The sequence below is a fragment of the Arachis hypogaea genome, chromosome 1 (assembly GCF_003086295.3).
Source record: "Arachis hypogaea cultivar Tifrunner chromosome 1, arahy.Tifrunner.gnm2.J5K5, whole genome shotgun sequence".
Taxonomy (NCBI): domain Eukaryota; kingdom Viridiplantae; phylum Streptophyta; class Magnoliopsida; order Fabales; family Fabaceae; genus Arachis; species Arachis hypogaea.
Genome location: NC_092036.1, coordinates 65,567,838 through 65,578,430, shown reverse-complemented (window position 1 = coordinate 65,578,430; position 10,593 = coordinate 65,567,838). Strand labels below are relative to the sequence as shown.

Here is a 10,593-nt window from a genome sequence, read left to right as displayed (position 1 = left end):
AACAATGCCAACAATGCAAGGAAGGTGCTGGGTGACTTTACTGCACCTACTCCCGACTTCTATGGGAGAAGCATCTATATCCCTGCCATTGGAGCAAACAACTTTGAGCTTAAGCCTCAATTAGTTTCTCTAATGCAACAGAATTACAAGTTCCATGGACTTCCATTGGAAGATCCTCATCAGTTTTTAGCTGAAATTCTTGCAAATCTGTGACACTGTCAAGACCAATGGGGTTGACCCTGAGGTCTACAGACTTATGCTATTCCCTTTTGCTGTAAGAGATAGAGCTAGGACATGGTTAGACTCACAACCTAAAGAAAGCCTGAACTCTTGGGAAAAGCTAGTCAATGCCTTCTTGGCAAAGTTCTTTCCACCTCAAAAATTGAGTAAGCTTAGAGTGGAAGTCCAAACCTTCAGACAAAAGGAAGGTGAATCCCTCTATGAAGCTTGGGAAAGATACAAACAATTGATCAGAAAGTGTCCTTCTGACATGCTTTCTGAATGGAGCATCATAGGTATCTTCTATGATGGTCTGTCTGAACTGTCCAAGATGTCATTGGACAGCTCTGCAGGAGGATCTCTTCATCTGAAGAAGACGCCTGCAGAAGCTCAAGAACTCATTGAAATGGTTGCGAATAACCAATTCATGTACACGTCTGAAAGGAATCATGTGAACAATGGGACGAATCAGAAGAAAGGAGTTCTTGAGATTGATACTCTAAATGCCATATTGGCTCAGAACAAAATATTGACTCAGCAAGTCAATATGATTTCTCAAAGTCTGTCTGGAATGCAAGCTGCACCAGGCAGTACTAAGGACGCTTCATCTGAAGAAGAAGCTTATGATCCTGAGAATCCATCAATGGAAGAGGTGAATTACATGGGAGAACCCTATGGAAACACCTATAATCCTTCATGGAGAAGTCATCCAAATCTCTCATGGAAGGATCAACAGAGACCTCAACAAGGTTTCAACAACAATAATGGTGGAAGAAATAGGTTTAGCAATGGCAAGCCTTTTCCATCATCTTCTCAGCAACAGACAGAGAATTCTAAGCAGAGCCACTCTGACTTAGCAACCATGGTTTTTGATCTAATCAAAACCACTCAAAGTTTCATGATTGAAATAAGGTCCTCCATTAGAAACTTGGAGGCACAAGTGGGTCAGCTGAGTAAGAAAGTTACTAAACTCCCTTCTAGTACTCTTCCAAGCAATACAGAAGAGAATCCAAAAGGAGAGTGTAAGGCCATCAACATGGCCAAATTTGGAGAGGAGGAAGAGGCAGTGATCGCCACTGAGGAAGACCTCAATGGACGTTCACTGGCCTCCAATGAGTTCCCTAATGAGGAACCATGGGAATCTGAGGCTCACACTGAGACCATAGAGATTCCATTGGATTTACTTCTGCCATTCATGAGCTCTGATGAGTATTCTTCCTCTGAAGTGGACGAAGGTGTCACTAAAGAGCAAGTTGCTAAGTATCTTGGAGCAATCATGAAGCTAAATGACAAGTTATTTGGTAATGAGACTTGGGAGGACGAACCCCCTTTGCTCACCAAAGAACTGGATGACTTGACTAGGCAGAGATTACCTCAAAAGAGACAGGACCCTGGGAAGTTCTCAATACCTTGTAACAGTAGGCAGCATGACCTTCAAGAAGGCTTTGTGTGACCTAGGGTCAAGCATAAACCTCATGCCTCTCTCTATAATGGAGAAGCTAGGGATCTTTGAGGTACAAGCTGCAAGAATCTCACTAGAGATGGCAGACAATTCAAGAAAACAAGCTTATGGACTTGTAGATGATGTTCTGGTAAAAATTGAAGACCATTACATCCCTGCTGATTTCATAGTCCTAGAGACTGGGAAGTGCATGGATGAATCCATCATCCTTGGCAGACCCTTCCTAGCCACAGCAAAGGCTGTGATTGATGTTGACAGAGGAGAATTGATCATTCAAGTGAATGAAGAATCCTTTGTGTTTAAGGCTTAAGGATATCCCTTTGTAACCATGGAGAGGAAGCATGAAGAGCTTCTCTCAAAACAAAGTCAAACAGAGCCCCCACAGTCAAACTCTAAGTTTGGTGTTGGGAGGCCACAACCAAATTCTAAGTTTGGTGTTGAACACCCACATTCAAACTCTAAGTTTGGTGTTGGGAGGTTCCAACATTGCTCTGAACATCTGTGAGGCTCCATGAGATCCCACTGTCAAGCTACTAACATTAAAGAAGCGCTTGTTGGGAGGCAACCCAATGTTATATTTATCTATTTTCCTTTTGTTATTTTATGTTTTCTGTAGGTTGATGATCATGTGAAGTCACAAAATCAATTGAAAAAGCAAAAATAAAATGAAAAATAGAAAGAAAAATAGCACACCCTAGAGGAAAACTTGCTGGCGTTTAAACGCCAGTGAAGACAGCAAAATGGGCGTTTAACGCCCAGTTTGGCACCATTCTGGGTGTTTAACGCCAGAAAGGGGCACCAGACTGGCGTTTAACGCCAGGAATGGGCAAGAAGCTGGCGTTAAACGCCAGAAATGGGTAGCAGCCTGGAGTTTAATGCCAGGATTGGCAGAAGGGGCGTTTTTGCACGCCACTTGGTGCAGGGATGAGTTATCCTTGACACCTCAGGATCTGTGGACCCCACAGGATCCCCACCTACCCCACCACTCTCTCTCTTCTTCACCCATTCACCAATCACCTCAATACCTCTTCCCCAAAAACCCCTCACCTATTGAACCCTACCCCTCTTTCCACCCCTATATAAACCCATCTTCACTCCTTCATTTTCACACAACCTAACCACTACTTCTTCCCCTTGGCCGAAACACAAAGCCCCCCCTCCATCTCCTATCTTTCTTCTTCTTCTACTCTCTTCTTTCTTCTTTTGCTCGAGGACGAGTAAACCTTCTAAGTTTGGTGTGGTAAAAGCATTGCTTTTTGTTTTTCCATAACCATTTATGGCACCTAAGGCCGGAGAAACCTCTAGAAAGAGGAAAGGGAAGGCAAAAGCTTCCTCCTCCGAGTCATGGGAGATGGAGAGATTCATCTCAAGGGTGCATCAAGACCACTTCTATGAAGTTGTGGCCATGAAGAAGGTGATCCCCCTGGTCCCTTTCAAACTCAAAAAGAGTGAATATCCGGAGATTTGACATGAAATCCAAAGAAGAGGTTGGGAAGTTCTTACCAACCCCATTCAACAAGTCGGAATCTTAATGGTTCAAGAGTTCTATGCCAATGCATGGATCACCAAGAACCATGATCAAAGTGTGAACCCAGACCCAAAGAATTGGCTTACAATGGTTCGGGGAAATGATTAGATTTTAGTCCGGAAAATGTAAGGTTGGCATTCAAACTGCCCATGATGCAAGGAGATGAACACCCCTACACTAGAAGGGTCAACTTTGATCAAAGGTTGGACCAAGTCCTCATAGACATTTGTGAAGAGGGTGCTCAATGGAAGAGAGATTCAAGAGGGAAGCCGGTTCAACTGAGAAGGCATGACCTCAAGCCCGTGGCTAGGGGACGGTTGGAGTTTATCTAACGCTCAATCATTCCCACTAGCAACCGGTCCGAATTTACTATAGACCGGGCTATCATGATTCATAGCATCATGATTGGAGAGGAAGTAGAAGTTCATGAGGTTATTGATAAACCCCATTTGTAGGGTTTATCTTGTATTGATTTTAGGGGGTTTTATAACCTTTTACCCACTTTACTCAATAAAATAGCATGGTTTTGTATATTCTCCTTTAATTGTGCTCAAGAGTGAAAACATGCTTTTTAGGACTTAAAATAGCTAAATCTAATTCTCCTTGATTCCATTAGATGCCTTGATATGTTTGTTAAGTGATTTAAGGTTTAGGAGGCAAAGATTGGATCAAGAGAAGGAAGAAAGAAGCATGAAAAGTTGGAGAACTCATGAAGAAATGAAAGAATCGGAAAGCTGTCAAGCCGACCTCTTCGCACTTAAACGACCATAACTTGAGCTACAGAGGTCCAAATGATGCGGTTCTAGTTGGGTTAGAAAGCTAACATCCGGGGCTTCGAAACGATATAAGATTTGCTATAGTTGCTACACGTATGGTGGCGCGCACGCGCATAGTACGTGCACGCGCCGTTGCTGCCACCTGGTTTACTTAAAGCAAAACGTGGCCGGCGAATTCTAAAGCCTTGTGGGCCCAATCCAACTCATTTCTGATGCTATTTAACCCAAGGAATGAAGAGGCAAACACAAGTTAGTATTTTAGTTTTAGAAGTAGTTTCTAGAGAGAGAAGCTCTCACTTCTCTCTAGGATTAGGATTAGGATTAGGTTTAGTTCTTAGGTCTAGGTTTTAATCTTTGCTTTCTTCTACTTCTACCTTTCAATTCTTTGTTGTTACATTCATCTTCTTCCATTCCTTTGTTGTAATTTCCTTTATGTTGTTCTTATGCTTTGTTGTAGATCTACTATTGTTCCTTCCATTTTCTTTCAATTCAATAAGAGGTAATTCATAATAATTGTTCTTCTTTGCTTTTCTATTGTTGATCTCTTGCCTTTGTAGTTAGATCTCTCTTTAATTCTTGCAATTTATGTTGTTTACTTTTATTGCCTTTTATGTGTTTGTTGAAATGCCTCTTCTAGATATAGTATAGATTTTGTTCTTCTTGGCCTAGGTAGAGTAATTAGTGACTCTTGAGTTATCTATTTCCTTTGTTGATTGATAATTGGAGAGATTGCTAATTGGTTTGGAGTGCACTAAAGCTAGTCTTTCCTTGGGAGTTGGCTAGGACTTGTGGCTCAAGTCAATTCATCCACTTGACTTTCCTTTATTTAGTAAGGGTTAACTAAGTGGTAGCAATGAACAATTCTCATCACAATTGAGGAGGATAACTAGGATAGGACTTCTAATTTTCATACCTGGCCAAGAGCCTTTTATAGTTGTTAGTTTACTTTCTTGCCAATTATCTTTCATGCCTCTTATCAAAACCCCAAAAAAATAACTCAACCAATAACAAAACACTTCATTACAATTCCTAGGGAGAACGACCCGAGGTTTGAATACTTCGGTTTATAAATTTAGGGGTTTGTTTTAGTGACAAACAACTTTTTGTATGAAAGGATTATTGCTTGGTTTAGAAACTATACTTCGACGAGATTTTATTTGAGAAATTCTAAACCGTCAAAAATCCAATCATCAAAATGGCGCCGTTGCCGGGAAAGTTTGCAATGGTGTTGTGTTATTGGTTATTGTACATATGTGAATAGTGTAAATAGGCTTGTCTTTTGCTTGCTTTCTAGTTTTTGTTAGTTTTATTTTGTTTTTCTACTATGAATTCTCACTTTGGCTATGAGTTTGGTTCTAATTGTGTTGTAGGAAAGTGGACTTCAATGGTAACATGTACCAAGGATGGAACCAACAAAGATGGGAGGAGCCTCAAGGAATTGATCACTCCTATTGGCAACAACCTCCGGATACTTATAGGTATACTCCTAATGCATGTCAACTCAATGGCTATGGTGAATCTTTTTATGATAATCAATCATCACCATATGCCTCCTATCCTCAACATGAACCTCAACCATCCTCACAAGCCTCTCATTACCAAACACCTTCCTATAATCCATATCCACCATATAACCAATCACCCATACCACATCCTTGTGATCATTATGAGCAAGAACCTTTAGAACCACCACAACCCTATCAAGATTACTACCAAGAACCACCTCAATGCACATCTTCTCCACAATTTTACTAAGAAGAACCACCTTCCTACCATGAGCCCTCTCTCCAAAATAATGAACCTTCCTATTTGCCCCAAGCCCCAATAGATGATTCTCTCACTTTGTTACTTCAAGGACAAGAAGCCATGAAGCGGGATACACTTGAGTTTGTGACCAACTTGACTAAGGTGGTGCACACTTTAGCCCACCAATGCTTGAACACTCAAGGTGCTTCCGTAGCCACATGTGGAACCGCAAAAGAAGAGCAAAGCATGAAGGAGAGATTGGAAACTCCGGTGGGGGATAAGAAATGCCATTTTGTATTGGAACAATTGGAGGAGCCTATAATCATTGAAGAAAAGGAAGAGGTGGTTGAAGATTTAGGAGATGTTGAAAGTCCATGGGAATGTAGCATCATGGAGCACTCTTCCAAGAAGCTTGACATTGATGTTGAGGAGGGTGCGCAACCTCCAAGGCATATCATCGTTGGAGACTTGGAAGAGGTTTATCAAGAGATGGATTCAATCATGGATGAATTTCTCTCTACAATGGAATTCTCTCCCATTGGACATGGAGTTGAAATTATAGAAGAGTGTGCACAACCTCCCATACCCTTGGTGAACAATGAAGAAGAGAGTGAATCGAAAGAAAGCTACCAAGAGGAAAACGTTGGCATGGTGTATATCGAAATTGAAGAATATGAAGAGGTTGATCAAGAGATAGATTCATTCATCAATGAATTCCTATCCAAAATTGACTCACCTCCTATTGGGCAAGATGAAGTTCTTGAAGACAACACCAAGCCGAGTGAAAAAGGGGAAAAGGTTGAAATTGAAGAAGTTTGTGAAGAGGTGGAAACAACTAAAGAAGAGCCTAAAGAAGTAGACCTTGAATTGTCTACGTGTGGGGAGGTCTCCCTCCCCAAATCACCATCCAACACAACATTCAAGTGGGTAAAATTCTTATCCCTAAGCTTTACTTTCTCGCTTGAATATGGTTTGATTCAAAATGATGGTCAACTTAGAGCTCTTTGTGGAGTTAAGAGTAGGAAAGAATTGTGTAGTGGTTGGAAACATCATTCTCAGCTCATGACGGTTGTAAGCTCAAAATTCAAGAGCAATGGTTGGTGTGGAACCAAATTGCATGGGTCTAGGAAGTTGTTTGGAAGCTTCTTTGAGAATTCCAAGATTATGCCACCCAAGTGGAATAATGATAGTCAACTCAAAGATGGGTGTAGAAACAAGATATGGGATCCCAGAATACATGAGGATTGCCTTTGGGAGCTCATAGCTTGTGAGGAACTCCACCCATGCTTGAAGTTATTAATCTTGAATGATGGAGCTTATTGGAAGACCAAGCATTGGTGGATGTTCCAAGATGCGTACAAGCACAAGCCACCTTGATAAGAAGCTCCCCATAAGTCCAACTTAAGGACAATAAATAAAAGTGCTAGGTGGGAGACACCCCACCATGGTAAACTCTGTCCATTCTCTTTTAGTTTTGTTTAATAAATGAATTGAGTTGCCATTGTAGGTAGATTCTCATTTTCATTTTTATCTTTTGTAAATATTGGTAGAATTAGTTCAATTTCTTGTTTTTATTGTTTTATTGAGTTTAGTTAGTAGTATAGTATGTTGAATAAGGTTCTAGGGTGTTTTGGTAGCTGTTGGAGGATTGAAAGGCTTGGATTGGTACAAGAACTTAGAAAAATTTTGAAAAACAGAACACCATCCACGCGTGCGCGCACCTAACGCGTACGCGCACCTGAGCATTTTTCGACCATCCACGCGGACGCGCACTGTACGCGTACGCGTGGATGCAAAATTTCACCTCCAGCCAAAAACCCGAGAGTTAGGCCTGCACTGTGCGAACATTGGGCCTAAGGCACAAGTCTATGCACGCGTGAGCGCACCTGGCGCGTACGCACACATGATCTTAAATTGGCATGCACGCGCACGCACACTGTGCGCGCACACGTGGATTTCACGATCCACACTCCTGGTACTTTTACCCGAGAGTTGTGCCAGACTTGGGCCGACATTATGCCTCTGGCCTAACTCGATGCACGCGTGTGCGCACCTGGCGCGTACGCGTCTTTCAACCAATATGCCCATTGACGCGTAAACGTGCATGACGTGCACGCATCGGTAAAAAAAAAGGTTTTTTTTCTCCCCTTCCATTTTCTTTTGCTTATCACATTCGCATACTTCTACTCTTCCCATTTTCATTTAGTTTTTGTAGCATGTTTTCGTTTTTTTTAAGTCATTTCAATAATGGTGTTGAAGTCTTATACTCAATTATTGAGACTCTCTTGCTTTATCTTGGTGCTTTGTGACCTGTTTAACATTAATTGAAATGTTTTGTTCCACACACAAGGTAGTGCTTTAGTCCTTCCTAACTCATTATCCTTTGTTTTTGTGCTTCTTCATCATTGCGTTAGGTTGGGACCAAATGCCCTCATGCTTATCACTAATCTTGTTTGTGTCAATTCTTATTTGATCTTGATGCTCAATATGTTTTTCATGCTTTAACTTTACTCTTGCATCAAGTGTTAGTTGATATGCCGTGGCTTATATTGTTTTCTCTTTTACATGCTTTGCTACCATGTAGTAGAGAAGCATACCTTTATTTGGCATTAGCCCCCCGCCTATGTTCTATTTGCTTTGATATCTTTGTTATAGGCTTCACTTTCTTTCTTTTTCTTTCCTTTTAGGTTGGCCACCAAGAAGGGAAGAAGGAAAAGTTTCTAAATGGGGCAACAAACAAGTCATCCGCACAACCTTTTGAAGGAGCTCCTCAATTGTAGCAACCCATCCACCTTGCTCTTCTTTGCATGCACCGAGGACGGTGCAATCTTCAAGTGTGGGGAGGTCGTTCGACCGATCTCCATGGGTAAAAATTTCCTTTTCAACACCAAATTTTTTATTTTCTTTGTTAGATTAGCTATTGCATTGCATGATAGGTTGCATGTTAGTTAGAATTTGTACATATTTTTACCACTTCTTTCTTATTAGGACTACTTGGTTAGGGTGATGATTTCCTTTCCATGAAACTGTTTTAGGGCACCCTACCAATTTGAAAAAGAAAATTTGTGGAACTTGCTTGAAAGAATTTATTTTGGAACATGGTTTTTGAGCTAAGAACACAAGCATGTGAGTTTTGAGCCTAATTGTGTGGTTACATCTTATAACCACTTATTTTCCTTCTTGTGTGTAATTGTTCTCTTTCTATGATTGTAATCATTGATTTGTTTGAATCTATATGTCCTATTATTCCTTGTATTCATGCATTTATATGATTGAGGCCATCATTTCATTAGCTCACTTACCCAAATGGCCTTACCTTTTATCTTCCTTTGTTAGCCAAATTTGAGCCTATGATTAACCCACTTGTTCTTATTTTAGCACAGTACAAGCCTTAAAGCGGAAAACAATGAATATCCTTTATTTGGATCTTTGATTGGCTTAGGCTAGTAAGTGTGAGTGTCATTCAAGAGTGGGAAAACCTTGGGACATTGGTTGGGATAAAAAGGTGTTTGTGTTTTGTATTTTTATATTGGGAAATTGGGTACATACTCATGTATTGATTAAATGTATAGACCTTATGCATTGATGTTCGTGTGTATAGTTTGAAAGAAAAAGAAAAATGAAAAGAAAAAAGAAATAAAAGTGAAAAAGAAAAAGAAAAAGAAAAAGAAAAGAAAAGAAAAGAAAAAAATGTATATAGAAAAAGAAAGAAAAAATAAGCAATAAAGGGGACAAAATGCCCCAAAGTGAAGCTCAATAAGAATCAATGCATAAGTGTTGTGGAATGAAAAGAAAATGCATGAGTATGTGAAAAAGTGAGGAATGGGTAGTTAGATTAGTACTTAATTGTATAGGTCATTATATAGGTTAGGTGGGAAAGTTTAAGTTAATCAAAGATTCAAATCCTAAGTCCACTAGCCATATATGATCCTACCTTGACCCTAGCCCCATTACAACCTAAAGAAAAGACCTCATGATACATGTATGCATGCATTGAATAATTGTTGATTGTTAGAAGATAAACAAATCTTGGAAAGCATGATTAGGGGAGAATTGAGAGAATCGACCCTATACACTTGAGCGACTAGAGTGCAAACACTTCCGGTGAGGGTTCGATGCTCAATTCCTTGATTCCCGGCTTTCATGAGCTTTCTTCTCGCAAGTCTACTTGAACTTCATTTTGATATTCGAATTGGTAGGATTCATGAATCGTTATATGATCTTGGCCCTACTTGTGCACGTATGACTTGGAGGATTGATTTATTTTTAACCAAGTAGGTAAAACCATTTTGCATTTAGTTGCATATAGTTTAGGTTGCATATAGTTTATTTACATTGAATAAATGTTGATGCCCTTTGCTTTCTCTTAGCTTAAGCATGAGGACATGCTTGGTTTAAGTGTGGGGAGGTTGATAAACCCATTTGTAGGGTTTATCTTGTATTGATTTTAGGGGATTTTATAACTTTTTACCCACATTTACTCAATAAAATAGCATGGTTTTGTATATTCTCCTTTAATTGTGCTCAAGAGTGAAAACATGCTTTTTAGGACTTAAAATAGCTAAATCTAATTCTCCTTGATTCCATTAGATGCCTTGATATGTTTGTTAAGTGATTTAAGGTTTAGGAGGCAAAGATTGGATCAAGAGAAGGAAGAAAGAAGCATGAAAAGTTGGAGAACTCATGAAGAAATGAAAGAACCGGAAAGCTGTCAAGCCGACCTCTTCGCACTTAAACGACCATAACTTGAGCTACAGAGGTCCAAATGATGCGGTTCTAGTTGGGTTAGAAAGCTAACATCCGGGGCTTCGAAACGATATAAGATTTGCTATAGTTGCTACACGTATGGTGGCGCGCACGTG

At 40.1% G+C, this 10,593-nt stretch overlaps 1 non-coding gene across 1 annotated transcript; it reads right to left on the bottom strand.

Moving 5' to 3' along the window:
* Positions 1-388: 388 nt before the first annotated feature.
* On the bottom strand, positions 389-496 carry LOC112714066 (small nucleolar RNA R71). Its single transcript, XR_003159026.1, has one exon. It is a non-coding gene; the product is annotated as a small nucleolar RNA R71 (small nucleolar RNA).
* Positions 497-10,593: the final 10,097 nt, after the last annotated feature.